The 20,319-nt window shown below is 38.9% G+C and overlaps 2 long non-coding RNA genes across 3 annotated transcripts; both read right to left on the reverse strand.

The window, feature by feature from the left end:
- Positions 1–5,256: 5,256 nt before the first annotated feature.
- LOC131616928 (uncharacterized) lies at positions 5,257–7,493 on the reverse strand. Of its 2 annotated transcripts, none has more exons than XR_009288330.1 (5): positions 7,050–7,493; positions 6,231–6,296; positions 6,033–6,145; positions 5,730–5,801; positions 5,257–5,644 (listed from the first exon to the last, which is right to left on the reverse strand). It is a non-coding gene; the product is annotated as an uncharacterized LOC131616928 (long non-coding RNA). The 2 variants fall into 2 exon arrangements; XR_009288331.1 differs by having other exon boundaries at positions 5,730–5,895.
- Positions 7,494–16,239: 8,746 nt separating this feature from the next.
- On the reverse strand, positions 16,240–18,425 carry LOC131616929 (uncharacterized). Its single transcript, XR_009288332.1, has 3 exons — positions 18,009–18,425; positions 16,992–17,255; positions 16,240–16,760 (listed from the first exon to the last, which is right to left on the reverse strand). It is a non-coding gene; the product is annotated as an uncharacterized LOC131616929 (long non-coding RNA).
- Positions 18,426–20,319: the final 1,894 nt, after the last annotated feature.

The following is a 20,319-nucleotide window of genomic DNA, read 5'->3' on the forward strand; positions in this document are numbered from 1 at the left end:
TACAATGAAATCTGATTCAACTTGTCCCTTCATTGCCTTAAGAGGTTAAAAGATTAAAGAATACTTAGTAAGGGCCAAAGCCCATTTTCCAATTCGACTATGCAATATTGGTTTGGATAGCATGTGTTTAATAACATCAAAATGAGATGAAATGTAAACATCAACTGGCTTTATATAATACTTGAGTTTTATACAAGAGAAATATAAACAAAGGCAGAGTTTTTCTATGGCATTGTACCTAGTCTCTGCATCATTGAGTACTATACTTAAATAATAAATGGCTCTTTCGATGCCATTTTCATCTTCTTGTGCTAACATGCTACCTATTGTGGTATCAGAAGCTGAGATATAAAGTCTCATATGCTTCTTTCCATTTGGGGGGGGGGGGACAAGATGGGTGGGTGCATCAAATATTGCTTGATTTTCTCAAAAGCTTCTTGATGTTCAGCGTGTCATTCGAACCTTCCTTACTTCAGGCAAAGTAAGGGGGAGAAAGCTTGCGTACGCCCACTCAAATTAGAGATAAATCTTCTTAAGAAGTTTATCTTTCCCAATAGTGACTGCAACTCTTTCTTCGTGGATGGAGGCTTTGTTTCCATAATAGTCTTCGTTTTATTCTGATTAATTTCTATTCCCTTCTTGTGGACTACGAAGCCTAGGAAATCTCCAGCCTGCACAAAGAAAGCACACTTAAGGGGATTCATCTTCAAGCCATGTTTTCTCATTCTTTCGAATGATTGGCTAAGATGATCAAGATGACTGTCATTTGAAACAAATTTTATAACAATATCATCTATGTACACCTACATGAATGTTTCTATAAAATTGTGAAATATAGAATTCATTGCTCTCTGATAAGTTGCCCCAGCATTTTTCAAACCAAAAGGCATAACAACCCATTCGTAGGTACCTATTGCCCCAGGGCAACGAAAAGCTGTTTTGGACACATCTTCTTCTGCAATGAAAATTTGATTATATCCTGAATATCCATCTAGCATACTTAGATATTCGAAGCCTACGACTGAGTCTACTAACATCTCTGCCACGGGCATAGGATATTCATCTTTAGGGGTCGCTGCATTTAGATCACGAAAATCTATACATACCCTTAAAGAACCATTCTTTTTAATAACAGGTACAATATTAGCAATCCATTTGACATAACTCGTAATGAATTTGCAATGAAGAAGTCTTTCGACCTCTGCTTTAATCTTCGAGAGGATTTCTGGTGCGAATCTTCTAGAAGTTTGCTTGATAGGCTTCTTCCCTTCTTTTATGGGCAACCTCAATTCGACCAAGTCTCTCCCTAAACCAGGAATCTCATCATAGTCCCAAGCGAAACAATCTTTATTTTCTTTCAGTAGCACAATGAATTTTGACTTTAGGGCTGGGTCCAATTTTGCGCTGATATATGTCACCCGTTTTCAACTCTCGTCTCCAAGATTTACTTCTTCGAGTGGGTCTTGAGCTAACATCTTTATATTTGGTTCCATTGGATCCTTTTCAAACCCCAAAGGTTCCTCATCATAGATTGCATCTAATCTTTGGCCTGCTTCTTTGCTTTGAACCCGTTCGTCATGGATTGTATCGTCAGGTGGTTGTGGAATAAAGTGTATCCTAGGGCATGGTACTTCTGATTCTTTTTGTGTGGCTTCGACAATCATGTTTGATAGTTCGGCTTCAAGAGTCGCTTTCCTTTTATTTTCGGGTATGTAAGCCGAAATTTTTTCGAAGAAAGATGACTCAGACATAATCAACGTCTTCGTCCATTATTTCTCTGTTCCACTAGAATCCATTGGGGTGTAAGGATAAATAATACATATCATTTTTATTTGGAGAATATATGTCTTCTGCTGCATGGCAAGGCCCTATGTTGGCTAAATTTCTGTCGAAACTGGTTTTGTTGACTTGATTCACTTCATCCATATAGTAACTTTGATCTCCTTCTAAGTTTTCAACTATTCCATCTTCTCTCCAAATAGTTAACCTTTGATGCATAGTCGAAGGTACGGAAGCAACCCCATGAATCCATTCTCTTTCCAACAAAAGGTTATAATTCGCCTTTGTTGGTATGACCATGAACATAGTTGGCCTTGTGAATGAACCCACAGTTAGGTTCACTTGGATAACTCCTAAGGTATGTCCTACTTTTCCTTCATAGTTGGACAAGACCATATTATGTGGCCTTATGTCAGTGTCGAACATACTAATCCTTTTCAACATATATTGGGGCATTAGATTTACTTCTGCCCCGCCATCAACCAGGACCTTGTTAATGCCCACATTTTTAATTTTGGCTCTTATGTAAAGGGGTTTCAGATGATTCCTCATACCTTGGTCAGGTATTTCGAAGAATGCATTCTGCTCTTCGATGGCCAAATTATCCAGCACATAGTAACACACTAGTCTATGCTTCACCATTTCTTCTTCGGCAGCTTCCTCACAATCTTCGACTTCCGTCTCTTGGTAAAATTTGTGAGGAAGAACTGACACCACATTGCAGTTAAAGTTTATAGATGACACTCCGTCTGAGTCGAAATCATTAGTCATCCTGTCGTCTTCTTTCCAAGGACTAGACTGCATCTTTTCTTCTTCTTTTTCATTTTCTAGACTGAACAATTTGCATTCTATCGGAGGTTTGCTTGACTTTTCCCCATGCATTGGGACTTTGGTGTTGCTAGATTCTCCAACATCCTTTTCCTTGGATTCCTTCTGGGCTTTCTTCATTCTCTAGTGTCTCCTCCATTGAGATCTGGACATTGGGTTCCTACCTTTGCAATTCTCAAGCCTGTACATCTCTCAATTTGACGTTTGGAACTGCTTTCTATAAGCCATTGCAGTTCGTCCACCTTGGTCCCAGCTTCGCCATTTGTTATTCCCTGCGCCAGCTTGTGTCCATCTATCCATCGGTACTTCTGCGGGGAGTCTGAATGTCATTCTGCGAGCTTTGGGATGAGGGCTATCAGGCCTTCTTGATGGTGTTCGATTGTCGAACACGTACATGTTGGGATTGACCCTTGAACATCCCAACCTGTAGAGAATGATATCCTTTCGAATGATACCGCAATCAGATTATCATATACTGCCCCACACCTGGGACACATAATGATTTCTGTCTTTGCCTTATGACATCGAACCAGGAAGCTTACAAGACTTTCTCCAGGCCCTGGGTAAACCTTCAGCAACTGGTTTCCTTGCCTCCAGTTCCCCTGCACCTTGTTTCGTTGGGCCCTTTCGTAGTTATCTTGGACCCTTCGATTCAGCATAATCGAGCACCTTGGACACATTAGCATCCGTCCAACATTTTTCTCGTGACACCTCCAGAGATAATCTTTCAAGCTTTCATTTTCCCGTGGATTTCCATAGTTTTCTCTTTCTCTTTCTTTCACCAGACACTTCTCCAGTTCCTCGATTTCAAATAAAGGTTGCCCAACGTTCACCATATTGACTCCTGTTGGGGGAACTTCAGAAATTCTTATTTGTTGGAGCTTCACCCTGAGGTCTTTAGTGGCCTCACTAGTTTTCTCCTTAATACCTTCAGTGGTCTTTGACTCAAATGACTCTTCAACATCAGTATTGAAGATTACATTGTTGCTTAGGCTCTTAGTAGCCTGCTTTCCTGTCAAAATCACCTCCCATTCTGCAATGTCAGCTTCAGACACATCCACCATATTGACGTCGACTGGTTCAGCATAGTTGGTGTCAGCGACATTGAGGGGATCAGTATCGACCTTCATGTTGTTCTTTCCTTTGTCAGCGAACTTCAAACGACCATCCTTGATAGCATTTTGAATTAGATCCCTAAAAAGAAAGAATTTTGAGGTTTTATGGCCTAAAAATCCATGATATTTACAACAACCTCGTTTCTTCCGTTGTTCCAACAGAGGAACTTTGGAATTGGGAGGCACTATCATTTGGCCATCTTTTACTAATAAATCAAAGATTTCGTCACATTTAGTGACGTCAAAAGTGTATGTTTTCTTTGGGAATTTATCATTCTTGTCATTTTCGACTTGATTTTTCCCATTAGAGGGGGTAAGTAGTTTACAAGAGTATGGAGGTGCTTCTTTTAATTTAGCTAACTTTATTTCGACTTCTTCGAAACTGTATGAATCTTTGAAGGTTTCACCTTCAGCATCTTCAGCCTCAATATATGCTACTCTCTCCTTCTTATGATTCTTATTCGCTCTGGCCTTCTCAGGTTTCAATCGTTCAACTTGTCGAACTCTATCTGCCAACCGGGCTATATCTCTCAAATATTGAGTATCCAATTTCTTTCTAATTGAATAGTCCAAACCGCCTGCAGCCATTTCAACCAATTCATGTTCCGGAACAATTGTGAAGCATCTTGATTTCAATAAACGGAACCTATTCAAGTAGTCATCTACAGGCTCTGTGAATTTCCTCTGAATGCTAGCCAACTCTTTCAGACTAATCTTGGTTTGTCCCATGTAGAATTGTTCATGGAACATCCTCTCCAAATGTGCCCAAGCGTCTATGGAATTTGGAGGTAAGGTGGTGAACCATGTGAAAGCATTTTTCGTTAGCGAACTAGGTGTTGCGCCCCAAAATTTGCCCACCTATTTAGTCCTAACTGGCTTAAGCTTCTCATTTCATATGCATCATCTTTCCATTAGGACATTAACACATCATGCATCACTAATCAATGAGTTGGGCTTGGGATCAAGGATTGGGGCTTCTACTTCATTCAAGCTCGATTCATCTAAGTTATTCTTCGAGTATGGGACTGTGGAAGCTGGGTTTGAAGTATGGGCATTATGGATTCTTTCTCCTCCAGTTACAAGGGTTGCTTCATAAAAATTCACCGTGGCTAGGGATTAGATTTTTTTTTTCCTAACCAAGATCGTTTAAGGGTTCCTCGTTACTTGCTCTATGCTTCTCAAGAGATTTAAAGGTATCATTCTTATGGTGTTATCTTGGTTAAAGCTCGCTTTAAGATGTTTTATGTGAAGGATTAGGATTGTTTTTACCATTCATTTGTTGGGATTGCTTCAAGAGAAAGATGGTTTGGATTTGAACACAAAGTGAGGATTTTCATGTTCAAAATTCATTCATGATTAGTTCCTAGAAATTCAATTCACAAGGCTAAGGCATAATTGAAAGTTATCTAAATGACATTCAAGGTTATATTCATGATCTCGATTTTCATTCAAACATCAAAGATCCCTCTAAGAGCTCAAAATTCAAATTCAAAAGTCAATCTCATTCATCCACCATTCAAATATCCAAAGAAAATATCCAATTCCAAAGAAAATCACATTATTCGATATCCATTACAAAAAGTCAAACTACAAAAGAATTACATCAAAAAAATATTGTCCCTAATCCTACTTCACACCCTTCAAGACTTTCAAATTAATCCACAACTCTACAATATTCAACCCTTCAAAAGTACAAGTCCATATAATCCCATGCCATAAGCTGCCACTTTAAACACCCTGCATAATTAGAATTGCAGCATAAAACCAAGGTTAACTCACAAGATTAAAAAATAACAGAGTTCTGAACCACAAGAAAGGAAGCCCGATCATGAACCAAACTGTTCCACACATTCCAATCCATCAAACCACATGCTTCATGTTCAACATCCTTCTCCACCTATTGCAAAACAATCACCTTAGCCCTGCATTTGTTCAGGAGGAGAAATTTGAATCGGGAGAAAATTGGAATATTGAATTGGGAAGCCATAACAGAAAATCCAGCCTAACCGTAATTGAGTCCAGACATCACCATCTCATATTCAGTTCACATACATGTTAACCCCGAAATACTTGCCAAACCTGATGCATAAAAGAACCATAACCATACAATGCATTTTCATACAGTTCCAAGACATATCAACCATATCTACACTACATTCATACATATACATCCCTGCCAAAATTTTTCAATACAAATTAGCACCATGCCATTCAAACAAAATTCATACACAAACTACATAACATATTCAAAATAACCAAAAGACCACACCAAAGTGTAGAGTTCTAAAGTGGGACTCTATTACCCCATACCTGCTACACCAGCTTACTGCACCTCATTCGATACACCATACGAACATATCCGAGCCTCACACCTTAGAGTCATCCTTACACCCTAACATTTCCATACACGATCCTGAAAAATCCTGCAATCAAACAATCACACTGAAGCATCGATACTGTCCAGGCAGTAGGGATTCTTTTTTTATCATCAGTAAATTAATTCCATACCAGGTCGGTGCCGAAACCATAAGCGGATATACAAGAAGGGGTTCATATTCACATTGTAACTCCAACCTGCATCAAAACAGTGGCAGCATGTTAGAAGCAGGAAAGCAATCCAAAAACAGGTCTTGTACAGAAGTCTCATCCAATGAAAACAAGTCAGTATTCAAAACCATACAATTCACATCAGCCCATACACAAATAATAAGCCACACTCAAACCAAGTTCAAAACAAATTCCAACTGAGCATCACAACTAACATCCATCGCCAACAAAATCATGACTACCATAACTAATTTCCAAACCTTCTAACTGTTTCCTAACTACCATATAACTAACCTCAACAGAATTTCCAACTCTCTATAACAGATTCATAACCAACTTCCAACCAAAAACAGAAATAAAACTAACATTTAACTAACAACTAAATCCTGACCCTCCAATTCATAACCGAATCTCATCCTAGGGCCCTCAATCACTCTCAATCTCTAACTGAATATCTTCATCCCTCAACCTCTATATAACTGATCCCTCACCTTCAATCATTCCTCTGGACATCACTCATTCAATCCTCTTCTTCTTCCTCTCATCTCAGTTCTCTGCAACTTCATCTCCCTCATATTCACCATACGCTCACTTCCGTTGTTGAGCAAAGCTTCAACCTTTGAAGCTTTGTTACAATACAGCTTAGCCCTCATCTCCCATCATCATACAAAATCCTCACTCTCCCTCAACGCAACATCAACAACAAGATCCAGAAATTCAAGAAAGAAGAATTGAAGAAGGAGAAGAAAATTGGAAAATCGAGATACGCGTGGAAGTTACCTGAGATTGAAGTATATCCTCGCGTTTATTTCGCCAAATCCACGCCGTTGAAGAGCCGTCGGAGCTACTCCGGTAGGTAAGTGTCGTTTTTTATTTCCTCTTGCTTTCTTGCGTGATTCTTCTCACCGTGATGTAGTTCAAATCTTCCTGGATATTTACCCTAAGGTCTCGTGATTCGATTCGCTACCTTGGCAATTTAATTTCACTTTGGTTGAACTTAGGGTTCGGGAGATTTTGTTAGATTTAGAAAAGGTTGTTTGAAATTGAGGAAAGTTGGTCGTGGATTTAGAAATAGGATGTCGAGAAGAATCAAATGGTGGATCTTGATTAGGTTTCTGGGAGGGAACCGCCGCAGCCGCCGCCGTGGGCGTGCCGGAGCGGCGGTGATGGTTCAAAGAGATAAAAACGAGGGAGAATATTGAGTTTTAGGGAGTCTGATAGCCACAACGTTAAAAGCCTGTCTCCCTTTTCTTTTCCTTATTATTATTACTTTTTTTTAATTATTATTTCTGAAAATACATGGACCAAACAAAACAAGCTTGGGCTCAATAATTCAGATTTTCACACCCCCCTGGGCCCATGCGCCATTTTCATTAAGTCAAACAAAAATCATAGATCAAACTCTGTTGGGCCGATATCTTCCTCAAGCCCACACGCCTTTTTGGCCACACTAAGTCTGAATTAAAAACAATCCTTTGGGCCTCTCCCTGTTAGGCCCAGCGTCCATAACCACTGACTGCACGCCCATAATTCAACTTAGCACCCCCCTGACTCACATAAACTTGATAGATTTTAGATTTTTTTTAGAGTTTAATTTGTAGTTTCTTTTAGTCATTAATTGATAAAATTTCCCACATAAATATCTCATAAAAATAGTAGTATTTTTAGGTTGATTTAGTATTAACTTGTGGATCACTTTTATTCTTTTGTATCATTTACATGTTGATTTTTGTATAATTTTTGTGTGACTTTGTTACTTGTTTTTAGCCATATTTTTGGCCTACCTTGTCAATACCATTAGTATGTTAACATTAGGTTTAGATTCTCTTCCTTCGTACATAGACAATAACTCTAGGTTTAGAAATTAGGCTAGTTCCCCCTTTTTTCATTTCTCTTTCTTTTACAACATTAAAACACTTAATAAATACTCAAAATAAAATCCCTTTAAAAAATACCAAGAAAATACCTAAAACATTAATAAAGGTTGAAAAATGATAAATAGGGAATGAAAGCTCGAGTCTCCCTTGCTTAAGGGTCCCACTTGAGTGGAAGTTCCCAATCATAAAAAACACAAACCAAAGAGTAACTCGAGCTTCCCTTGCTTAAGGGATTCCCTCGAAACGCTCAAACTCTCCTCTGTCTCTCGCCTTCGTGGCACTCTTAAGAACATGTTGAATCCATTCCATAATTAGGCGTGTAAGTCTCCAAAGGTCGAGCATCGTGGAGTGCGACTTTAACCTCTGTTCACCTAAAAAACACCAAAACATAGAAAATATTGAGCCGAACTACGGTAGCTCTGATTCCTTGTAAGGGATACATAAGCATTAGGTCGCGGGGCCTAAGCGAGCACAATTGTAAATAATTCCTTCTTTTCCCCGTATTTCTTTTGCATGCATTCGCATTTAGGTTTTAGACATTGACACCCTTTAGATAGAAACAAACATAGGTGGATACCATCAAGTACGATGGGCGTGAGGGGTGCTAAAACCTTCCCCTTGCGTAACCGACTCCCATGCACTGTTCTCTGGTCGTAAGACCTTGTTCTTGTTCCGAGTTAGGTTTCCTGGTATTCCTTTCCCGTGATGGGATAAATATAATAGTGGCGACTCTGATCCATTTTTCGCGGTAGCGACGGCAGGCGACTCTGCTGGGGATGTTGATAGACCTGTGCTGGTCCATTCTTAGCGAGTCTATCCTAGCCTTTGTTTGTTTCGTTTATTGGGTGTTTATTTGTTTATTTATATGTTTACATCTTGTATATATGCTTGCATAGCCTGTTTATTTTCTGCTTGCATGTCATGTTTACTTTCTGCATGCATCTGGACTATATTATGGGCCCCCGTGGGGGCCACATATTTTTCTGCTTTGTTTTGTAGGTGGGGGTTTGTGTAAGGTAAAAGGCCCACTACCCAGGCCAATGACACATAGGATTAGCGTGGATGCTCATGTTGACTCCCATAACGCTTGCTATTATCGAGCTTGACATGGGGTACCACAACTGGGTGAGGTTCTTTCATGGAACACCGTGTCTAGCACGCTTGTTGCCTCAAACACTTTGTACCCCACGGGAACTGTAGACCCTAGTGACCATTAGGGACCACTTGTTCGTGTCTAGACTACATACCTGTGAGATTGGGGTGGGACAGGAAAACTTGGCTCCTACATACCTTGGCTCCTTCATATTTGAGGTTGGACCTTTATTCGGTCTGTTCTCATGGTGCTTGATATGCTGGTATTCAAAAAGGCGTCGAACCTTTGATCCTGTGACATTTGACTCGTATAGAGGCTTCACATCAGTTATCTAGAGATCATACAGATGCTACTAAGATTATATGGACCTTGATCCCATGCTTTTGCATTGCATAACATCATTCCTTCATCCACTTCATTTGTGGGGGATCCTTAAGTCTTATTCTAAAAAAAAAGGGAAAAGAAAGAGGAAACGAAAAAAGTAGAAAAACCGAAAAGATGGAAAAGGAAAAAAGAAAAGATACTATATGCAAAAAAAAAAGAAAAAAAAGAAAAGGAGAATAAAAGAGAAACAAAAGTGTGAAAAGCCTTTAGGATCCCTTAGAAATGAAACATGCATTCATAATACATGCATTTCATAGTTCTCTCAGAAGCTTATGGGGGCCCTTTCTTCTCAGATTTTAACTTCAACAACAAAATTGACTTCTCACCATTGTACTCGAAAGTTAATGAGGGAACAACTCCGTGAGGACTTGAATGAGATGAAGACATAAATGGGGATTAACCTGAATCAGTGTATGGAGGCTATTCAAGCCCTTGCTTTTAGAAACGAAGAGTTGAGACAGGTTCTTCAGAGTCCAGATGCAGATGTTAATCTTAACACAGGAGAAGGTCTTGTGAATCAGAACGTCAGAAACACTGTTGAGATTCCAATTCCCGTTAAGGAGACTTCGCATCATGAGAATAATTCATAATTTGAAGCCTTCAGGTTCCTGATTAACAAGTTGGACAAAAGATTCCACCTCCTGGATGAAAGGTTGAAAGCCATGGAAGGTCGTGACTCTATTGATTTAGACGCTGCTGGTTTGTGTCTAGTGCCTGGTATTAAGATTCCTGCTAAGTTCAAAGTTCCCAACTTTGAGAAGTACAAGGGTACCACGTGTCCGATAGCTCATGTAAAGGCATTTTGCAACAAAATGGCTCCTTATGCTGAGAATGACAAGCTGTTAATGCATTTCTTTAAGGATAGCCTCAGTGGCACATCTCTTGAGTGGTATAATCAACTCGAAAGAACCGATGTCCGAACTTGGAAAGAACTAGAAGAAGCCTTTGTTAAGCGTTACAGGCATAATAGTAACATGGCTCCAACCAGAATGCAACTCCAAGCTTTGACTCAGAAAACTGATGAATCGTTCAGAGAATATGCCCGAAGATGGAGAGAGTTAGCTGCTAGAGTTCAACCTCCCCTCTTAGAGAAAGAGCTTCTGGATATGTTCAAGGATGTGATGGAAAGTCCGTACTACCAATGTTTGGCTGCATGTAAAGCCTCTGATTTTGCAGAATTGGTTCTCGTCGGAGAACGTATGGAGAATGGTATTAGGAATGGTAATGTCCGAGTTGTTGATACTCCTTCTGAATTCCCTAAGCAAATGGCTGAAGAAACCCATGCATTTTTTGAGTACGAAGAGGAATCTCCTGATTATCCTCCTGATCATATCTCTTGTCATGAAGCATTAGAAGTTACTTATGTTCAGAATGACCCACAGATTTGTGCTGCAACTCTCAGTCATCCTCCCATCCGGTTTGTTCAGCGGAATTCTGTTCCACATGATCAATCGGTTCAATATGTGCCACAAAGGCGGAATTATCAACAGAATCGAAATCCACAAGGCAGATAGAGACACAGAAGGCCTAAGAGAGTGTATGATCCTATTCCTATGACTCGTGATAAGTTGTTTTCTCACTTGATCAATCTTTCCTCGGTAGAACCAAATCTGTTGAAGCCTGTTTCTTTCCCGTATCCTGAGGGATTTGACCCTAATGTTAGTTGTAGCTACCATGCTGGGGCACCTAGGCATTCAATTGAAGATTGTCAGCCATTCAAAGACAAGGTCTAAGACCTGATTGATTCTATGGCTATCACTTTCACACCTGAGGGCCAAAATTGAAGTTCTCCTTTGACTCAGTAGATCTTCTGAAGCAATAAGTCCATACGGAGTCAAGTCTCCTCAACAATGGCATTCATTTAGTTCTTTACTGCATTTTCATTTGTAGTCTTTCTTTGTTTGTTTAAGCATTGCTAGCATGTAAAAATTTGTTAATTTCTGAATAAAAATCATAATACATTGTTTATGTTTGTCTTGAAGTAATCCATTCGTATTCACAAAAAAAGGATGTTTTTGGCATTACGATACCAACTTTACTTGTCGCTTGCTTAGGCAACGAGCAGAGGGAGAATGATGAAAAAAATGCAAAAATCCCTAATTGTGTATTTTTGAATAAAACCATACTGATGATGTACAAGCATTGTTTCAAATCCCCAAACACCAGAGATATAAGGGAGATAGACCCTCGTTACCCCTTTTGAGCCTTGAAGTAGGAGTTTCTTTTCTAATCAGAAAAAACCCTTAATTTTAACCCTGGGGCAGGGTAGTGTTCAGTTAATTTGACCGAGTGTTCAAAACTCATCAAGAGCATGCATCTAGGGATACAACAATGGTTATCCATCAAAAGGTTGAGGAAAGTCAAAACTACAATGTTTGTCCTTCACCCATCAAGAGGAAAAAAGATGACGATACCACAATGGTAATCCTTCATCAATCATGGAATGAGACAGTCACATCACCTCCAACGAGTTAAAGACAATGTGAGATCACACGACTTGTTCAAAAAAAAGAGTAAAAAAAAAGGGGAAAAAATAAAATGAAAAGAAAAGTGATGAAAGAAAAGAATATAGCAATAAAAAGAAAATGATGGCGAAAATAAAGCAAGAACAAAGTCGTGTGATAATGAATCAAAAGAATAAAAGGTGAGCGGCTGCCATGTCCGAAAAACCTTATTGATTCCTCGACCGTTTCAAAATTCCTTGTGAGGGATGAACACTCATGTTGAGTTAACTGAACTTAGGACTGGAGAACATCACGAAGGGGTGGGAACCAAATAATTTTGAGCCTAAAAATCCTTTGTTTCTTAAAACCATGAACCCGGCTAAGTTATAACCCTTAAAAGTCCTAATTGAAGTAGGGTTTATTTCAAAGACGCATTCCGATGAGATAGCTTTTAGCTGACTCCCAATAAAGCGTAACACATATCCATGTTGGTATCGTATGCTCGCTTTATCTTTCATATACAAAAATTGAGGTTGTGATAACTAGTGTTTCATTCACATGAGGTCGCAACTTCATTTCATAAAGAGTTTGTTTAAACGTCAAGACTAGCATAAGCTTTGCATTAGAAATGTCATTCTTAGAATTAACATTCTTTTGCATACAAGACATTTGCTTAAACATCAAGGAAGTTTCCTCGATGAGAATCCATCAAGGGCTTGATCATGTCAAAGTACAAGAGACTTGAGAACTCCTTAGAGTAAAAATAAATCATTTCAGAGACTGATGTCAAGGGGCATGTTGCCTGGAGACTCCATTGAGCATAATCAGTTGATACCTTCATTGATTGGTTACCATGAGGGGAGAAGTCTGAATACTCTATTGAGCATGAGCAGTGGATACTCTCTTTGATTGATTACCTTGAAGGTTTTGAATACTCTATTGAGTGTGGTAAAGTTGCTTCCATGATGTGTGGGATCTTAAGGGATGTAAAACTCGAGGATTCTGATAAGATGTACATAATCAAGGGCAGTCACGACGAGGAATCTCTCTCGGGAGTTCATCCTATCTAGGGAAAGAAAATCAAGGTTTGACATCTCAAATTTGACCAATCAGGGCTTATCAAGTCGAGGAATCTCTCTCTTGATTTCAATCAATCTGAAGTAGTGACGTCGAGGAATCTTTCAAGCGCACTCAATCTGGGGCAGTTATGACGAGATTCGAAAAATCTCTTCAAGGATCTGTCGAGCAAGAGAAAGAATATTTCAAATAATTGAATAGGCTGGGGCAGATTTTCACAAGTAATTATGGTGTAAGGATCCTTTCGAGGCAAATGTCTTCGTGAATCAGATACCTTCTTAAGTCAGGCAGCCTGGGGCACAATCTTTTGATTTGTATTGAAGGAACCGTCGTTCACTTTTAAAGTGCAGTTGACCATCATAAAGTTGATAGGTATCACAATTCTTTTCCCCAACAAGTTACTCTCTCCCCAAGCATAGGAGTTTATTTCTCCTGAGAATTCACTCTCTCCCCAAGCATAGGAGTTTATTTTTCCTGAGAGTTAATTCCATTCCTCAAGCATAGGAGTTTATTTCTCCTGAGAATTCACTCTCTCCCCAAGTATAGGAGTTAATTTCTCCTAGGAGTTGTTATACATCCCTAACCAAAGTTCCTTATGTGGGTTTTTAATCCCCAACATGGTGAATTGAGGGAATCTCCTCGAGCTGAAAATTCCCCAAGCAATGGCACATGCTGAGAATTCAGAAGTACTCTTCAAGTCAAATAAGAAGTATGTCTTGTAAGTTAAAGTCCAATGTCTATTGGCACCCCCACAGAGTTCTTAACACTAAGGGGAACCTCCCTGGTGTTTACCTCTCCCAAGGTTAGAAACGAAGCTCGATAAATAAGTCTGAAGAATATTCTTTAAAGGGCCCTCGTTATCTCTGCATATAGTAATCATTGTATTCACATCGCATCTACAAAAATGCGTAGCATTTCCATGAATATGGAGCATTACGCCATTGAAGAATTCAAACATGCATCAATGCATAAGCCGGTTTGTGCGTGCTCCAAAAGCACAAGGTAATATATTCCCAGAAGAAGTCTCACATTCTCTCTCTATGGTGGATTGAATACGATGTCTTTCTCCTTCAAGATCATTGTCTATGTGGTTATTTCCCGTTTGTCAAGTTCAATCGTTTGGATGATCCATACTTAGTGTGTGGCAAATCGAATGATTGTCACTCTTGTAGAGTTATACCCCACCTTTCGGCCTGTGGGATCCATGTAGTTCTTATGCTTCGTGAGCATCAATGTTTCCTTGCAAAACCAGTGTTTAATAACATCCCCAATAGAGTCTAGCCACTGCTGGTCTTCTTCGGTCAAGTCCAATGATTATTGGCATCCCTTTCAAGTCCCGTGATTATGGGCATCCTTCGGTCAGGTCCAGTGTTGATTAGTCCTCCATGTTCAAGCCCGGTGGTTATCAGCATACCCCTTCAGATCCAGTGATTTTTCCAACCATCGTGTTGTGAATCCTTTGTTTTCCGACCTCGAGTCGTGAGTTTTCGACCTTTTGTCGTGAAGATTCCAACCGTTGAGTTGTGAATCCTTTGCTTTCCGACCCTCGAGTCTTCAGTTTTCAAACCCCCGTGTTATGAATCCTTTGCTTTCCGACTTTCGAGTCGTCAGTTTTCTTACCTTCATGTTGTGAATCCTGCTTTCCGACCTTCGAGTCGTCAGTTTTCCAACCCTCGTGTTGTGAATCCTTTACTTTCCGACCTTCGAGTCGTCAGTTTTCCAACCCTCGTGTTGTGAATCCTTTGCTTTCCGACCCTCGATTCGTCAGTTTTCCAACCCTCGTGTTATGAATCCTTTGCTTTTCGACCTTCGAGTCGTCAGTTTTCCAACCCTCGTGTTGTGAATCCTTTGCTTTCCGACCTTCGAGTCGTCAGTTTTCCAACCCTCGTGTTGTGAATCCTTTGCTTTCTGACCCTTGAGTCGTCAGTTTTCCAACCCTCGTGTTGTGAATCCTTTGCTTTCCGACCCTCGAGTCGTCAGTTTTCCAACCCTCGTGTTGTGAATCTTTTGCTTTCCGACCGTCGAGTCGTTAGTTCCCGACTTACGAGTCATAAGTGTCCCAACCCTCGAGTTGTGGACTTTTGTCATATACTCCAAAAAAAAGTGTCATGGCAATCCAATCTTTTGCACTTGCCTGTTGCAAATAGGAATCACCAATTCTTTTTTCCTTCGAGGAAATCCTACGGGAATATCATATTGTTACCTGCCGAAGCTTGTTAAGTGGAGGCAGTCAAAAAATAAAAAGGACATCCATCTGTTACTCTGAGCGCAAATTTTCTGGTACTTTAGTATTTAATCTTCTTATACCTCGAACGTTCAAAAGGCTAACGCCAATCTCACCTTCAGGTTTAAGACGATTAAATAGGGGCAGCTGTTGCACCCCAAAATTTGCCCACCTATTTATTCCTAACTGGCTTAAGCTTCTCATTTCATATGCATCATCTTTCCATTAGGTTATTAACACATCATGCATCACTAATCAATAAGTTGGGCTTGGGATCAAGGATTGGGGCTTCTACTTCATTCAAGCTCGATTCATCTAAGTTATTCTTCGAGTATGGGACTGTGGAAGCTGGGTTTGAAGTATGGGCACTATGGATTCTTTCTCCTCCATTTACAAGGGTTGCTTCATAAAAATTCACCGTGGCTAGGGATTAGGATTTATTTTCCTAACCAAGGTCGTTTAAGGGCTCCTCGTTACTTGCTCTATGCTTCTCAAGATATTTAAAGGTATCATTCTTATGGTGTTATCTTGGTTAAAGCTCGCTTTAAGATGTTCTATGTGAAGGATTAGGATTGTCTTTACCATTCATTTGTTGGGATTGCTTCAAGAGAAAGATGGTTTGGATTTGAACACAAAGTGAGGATTTTCATGTGCAAAATTCATTCATGATTAGTTCCTAGAAATTCAAGTCACAAGGCTAAGGCATAATTGAAAGTTATCTAAATGACATTCAAGGTTATATTCATGATCTCGATTTTCATTCAAACATCAAAGATCCCTCTAAGAGCTCAAAATTCAAATTCAAAAGTAAATCTCATTCATCCACCATTCAAATATCCAAAGAAAATATCCAATTCCAAAGAAAATCACATTATTCGATATCCATTACAAAAAGTTAAACTACAAAAGAATTACATCAAAAAAATATTGTCCCTAATCCTACTTCACACCCTTCAAGACTTTCAAATTAATCCACAACTCTACAATATTCAACCCTTCAAAAGTACAAGTCCATATAATCCCATGCCATAAGCTGCCACTTTAAACACCCTGCATAATTAGAATTGCAGCATAAAACCAAGGTTAACTCACAAGATTCAAAAATAACAGAGTTATGAACCACAAGAAAGGAAGCCCGATCATGAACCAAACCGTTCCACACATTCCAATCCATAAAACCACATGCTTCATGTTCAACATCCTTCTCCACCTATTGCAAAACAATCACCTCAGCCCTGCATTTGTTCAGGAGGAGAAATTTGAATTGGGAGAAAATTGGAATATTGAATGGGGAAGCCATAACAGAAAATCCAGCCTAACTGTAATTGAGTCCAGACATCACCATCTCATATTCAGTTCACATACATGTTAACCCCGAAATACTTGCCAAACCTGATGCATAAAAGAACCATAACCATACAATGCATTTTCATACAGTTCCAAGACATATCAACCATATCCACACTACATTCATACATATACATCCCTACCAAAATTTTGCAATACAAATCAGCACCATGCCATTCAAACAGAATTCATACACAAACTACATAACATATTCAAAATAACCAAAAGACCACACCAAAGTTTAGAGTTCTAAAGTGGGACTCTATTACCCCATACCTGCTACACCAGCTTACTGCACCTCATTCGATACACCATACGAACATATCCGAGCCTCACACCTTAGAGTCATCCTTACACCCTAACATTTCCATACACGATCCTGAAAAATCCTGCAATCAAACAATCACACTGAAGCATTGATACTGTCCAGGCAGTAGGGATTCTGTTTTTATCATCAGTAAATTAATTCCATACCAGGTTGGTGTCGAAACCATAAGCGGATATACAAGAAGGGGTTCATATTCACATTGTAACTCCAACCTGCATCAAAACAGTGGCAGCATGTTAGAAGCAGGAAAGCAATCCAAAAACAGGTCTTGTACAGAAGTCTCATCCAATGAAAACAAGTCAGTATTCAAAACCATACAATTCACATCAGCCCATACACAAATAATAAGCCACACTCATACCAAGTTCAAAACAAATTCCAACTGAGCATCACAACTAACATCCATAGCCAACAGAATCATGACCACCATAACTAATTTCCAAACCTTCTAACCGTTTCCTAACTACCATATAACTAACCTCAACAGAATTTCCAACTCTCTATAACAGATTCATAACCAACTTCCAACCAAAAACAGAAATAAAACTAACATGTAACTAACAACTAAATCCTCACCCTCCAATTCATAACCAAATCTCATCCTAGGGCCCTCAATCACTCTCAATCTCTAACTGAATCTCTTCATCCCTCAACCTCTATATAACTTATCCCTCACCTTCAATCATTCCTCTGGACATCACTCATTCAATCCTCTTCTTCTTCCTCTCATCTCAGTTCTCTGCAACTTCATCTCCCTCATATTCACCATACGCTCACTTCCATTGTTGAGCAAAGCTTCAACCTCTGAAGCTTTGTTACAATAGAGCTTAGCCCTCATCTCCCATCATCATACAGAATCCTCACTCTCCCTCAACGCAACATCAACAACAAGATCGAGAAATTCAAGAAAGAAGAATCGAAGAAGGAGAAGAAAATTGGAAAATCGAGATACGCGTGGAAGTTACCTGAGATTGAAGTATATCCTCGCGTTTATTTCGCCAAATCCACGCCGTTGAAGAGCCGCCGGAGCTACTTCGGTAGGTAAGCGTCGCTTTTTATTTCCTCTTTCTTTCTTGCGTGATTCTTCTCATCGTGATGTAGTTCAAATCTTCCTGGATATTTACCCTAAGGTCTCGTGATTCGATTCGCTACCTTGGCAATTTAATTTCACTTTGGTTGAACTTAGGGTTCGGGAGATTTTGTTAGATTTAGAAAAGGTGGTTTGAAATTGAGGAAAGATGGTCGTGGATTTAGAAATAGGATGTCGAGAAGAATCAAATGGTGGATCTTGATTAGGTTTCAGGGAGGGAACCGCCGCAGCCGCCGCCGTGGGCGTGCCGAAGCGGCGGTGATGGTTCAGAGAGATAAGAACGAGGGAGAATATTGAGTTTGAGGGAGTCTGATAGCCACAACGTTAAAAGCCTGTCTCCCTTTCTTTTCCTTATTATTATTACTTTTTTAATTATTATTTCTGAAAATACATGGATCAAACAAAACAAGCTTGGGCTCAATAATTCTGATTTTCACACCCCCTGGGCCCATGCGCCATTTTCTTTAAGTCAAACAAAAATCAGAGATCAAACTCTGCTGGGCCGATATCTTCCTCAAGCCCACACGCCTTTTTGGCCACACTAAGTTTGAATCAAAAACAATCCCTTGGGCCTCTCCCTGTTAGGCCCAGCGTCCATAACCACTGACTGCACGCCCGTAATTCAACTTAGCACCCCCCTGACTCACATAAACTTGATAGATTTTAGATTTTTTTAGAGTTTAATTTGTAGTTTCTTTTAGTCATTAATTGATAAAATTTCCCACATAAATATCTCATTAAAATAGTAGTATTTTTAGGTTGATTTAATATTAACTTTTGGATCACTTCTTTTATTCTTTTGTATCATTTACATGTTGATTTTTGTATAATTTTTGTGTGACTTTGTTACTTGTTTTTAGCCATATTTTTGGCCTACCTTGTCAATACCATTTGTTATACCCCAAAATTTGCCCGCATCTTTTTTTCAAGAAAACTTCAATCTAAAAAATAAGAGTTTCATATAATCTTGGATTTTCATAGCCTGATTTATGAATACTTGGTTTTTAGAATTCTTACGGTATTTTGGCTCACTGTTTGATTTATTCTTACGCAAACGCCAAGTACTGTTTATTACTTCACACACGCTATTTATTTGATATTTATTTGCAGATAAATAGTACTGACACAATTGGTACAGAATTAAATCTTTTGCAGGCGCAGAGATCGGGGATTCAGACTGTACTGGTAACAAGTATTATTATAATTTTTTGTTTCCCACTAACTTTTGTACTATATTCCATTATTTTCAAAATCTTTTCCTTTCTTTTTAAATCTCTTTTTCAAAAATCAAATCCTAACTTTATTCTATACATCTCTCTTTTTTCCAACATTATCATACACTTTCTTTCAAAATCTTACTTCCACTCAAATTTTCCTTTTGTACGGAATCACTTCATTCCCCAACTTCTCTATCCTTCTTTTCATTCTATAAATACCTCTCATTTTTTTTCCATAAAATCTCACATCAAATTCTAATTCATCTCTCTAATTTCTACTTCACATTCATTCTCTCTTCCTTCCCCGACAAAATGGCAAAGCGGATAGAGACGTGTTTTCTTATGGTCATCACCGTTGTGGCAGTAATCATGTCTTTCTTCTGTCTACATAGCCCGAAAAAATGTGGACCTGGGATGTTGACACTCCCAATCATCTACATGTTATTGTTTGTAGCATGGGTTATTATTCGTCATTCTTAAAGTTTGCCGTATCTCTTATTTTCTTAAATGTACCGTTTACTCGTCGTACTGTTCATTATCGTATGTAATATTTGTACTGTCAGTATTTAATGTTGTACTATTTGTCGTACTGTTTCTTAATTATTCAGATAATATTTTGCGTGTTTTCTGCCAGTTAAATATTTATTTTTCTGTGCATTAAATGATTTTCAGGGTTATTATCGGTAATTTTGCTCGCATACATTAAATATTAGTTATTTATTATGTCTGTGTTTTTAACAAGTCATGTAAATAAACTTTCATCTTTCACATAAAACAAAAACAACAAAAAGAAAATCAACTGTGACTGTTGATTTTTCACTCTAACTGCTACATTAATACCTGAACAGTCAGTTGACAGTCAAACTACTGACAGTGCAATTCTCCGTGTCTTGTACCATCAATCAAATCAATCTTTTGCAATTCAAAATTCCAAGATTTTTGTTCTAGAAGTCTTCTGAATATCACATA

Source organism: Vicia villosa, linkage group LG7 (genome assembly GCF_029867415.1).
Source record: "Vicia villosa cultivar HV-30 ecotype Madison, WI linkage group LG7, Vvil1.0, whole genome shotgun sequence".
In the NCBI taxonomy this organism is placed as follows: domain Eukaryota; kingdom Viridiplantae; phylum Streptophyta; class Magnoliopsida; order Fabales; family Fabaceae; genus Vicia; species Vicia villosa.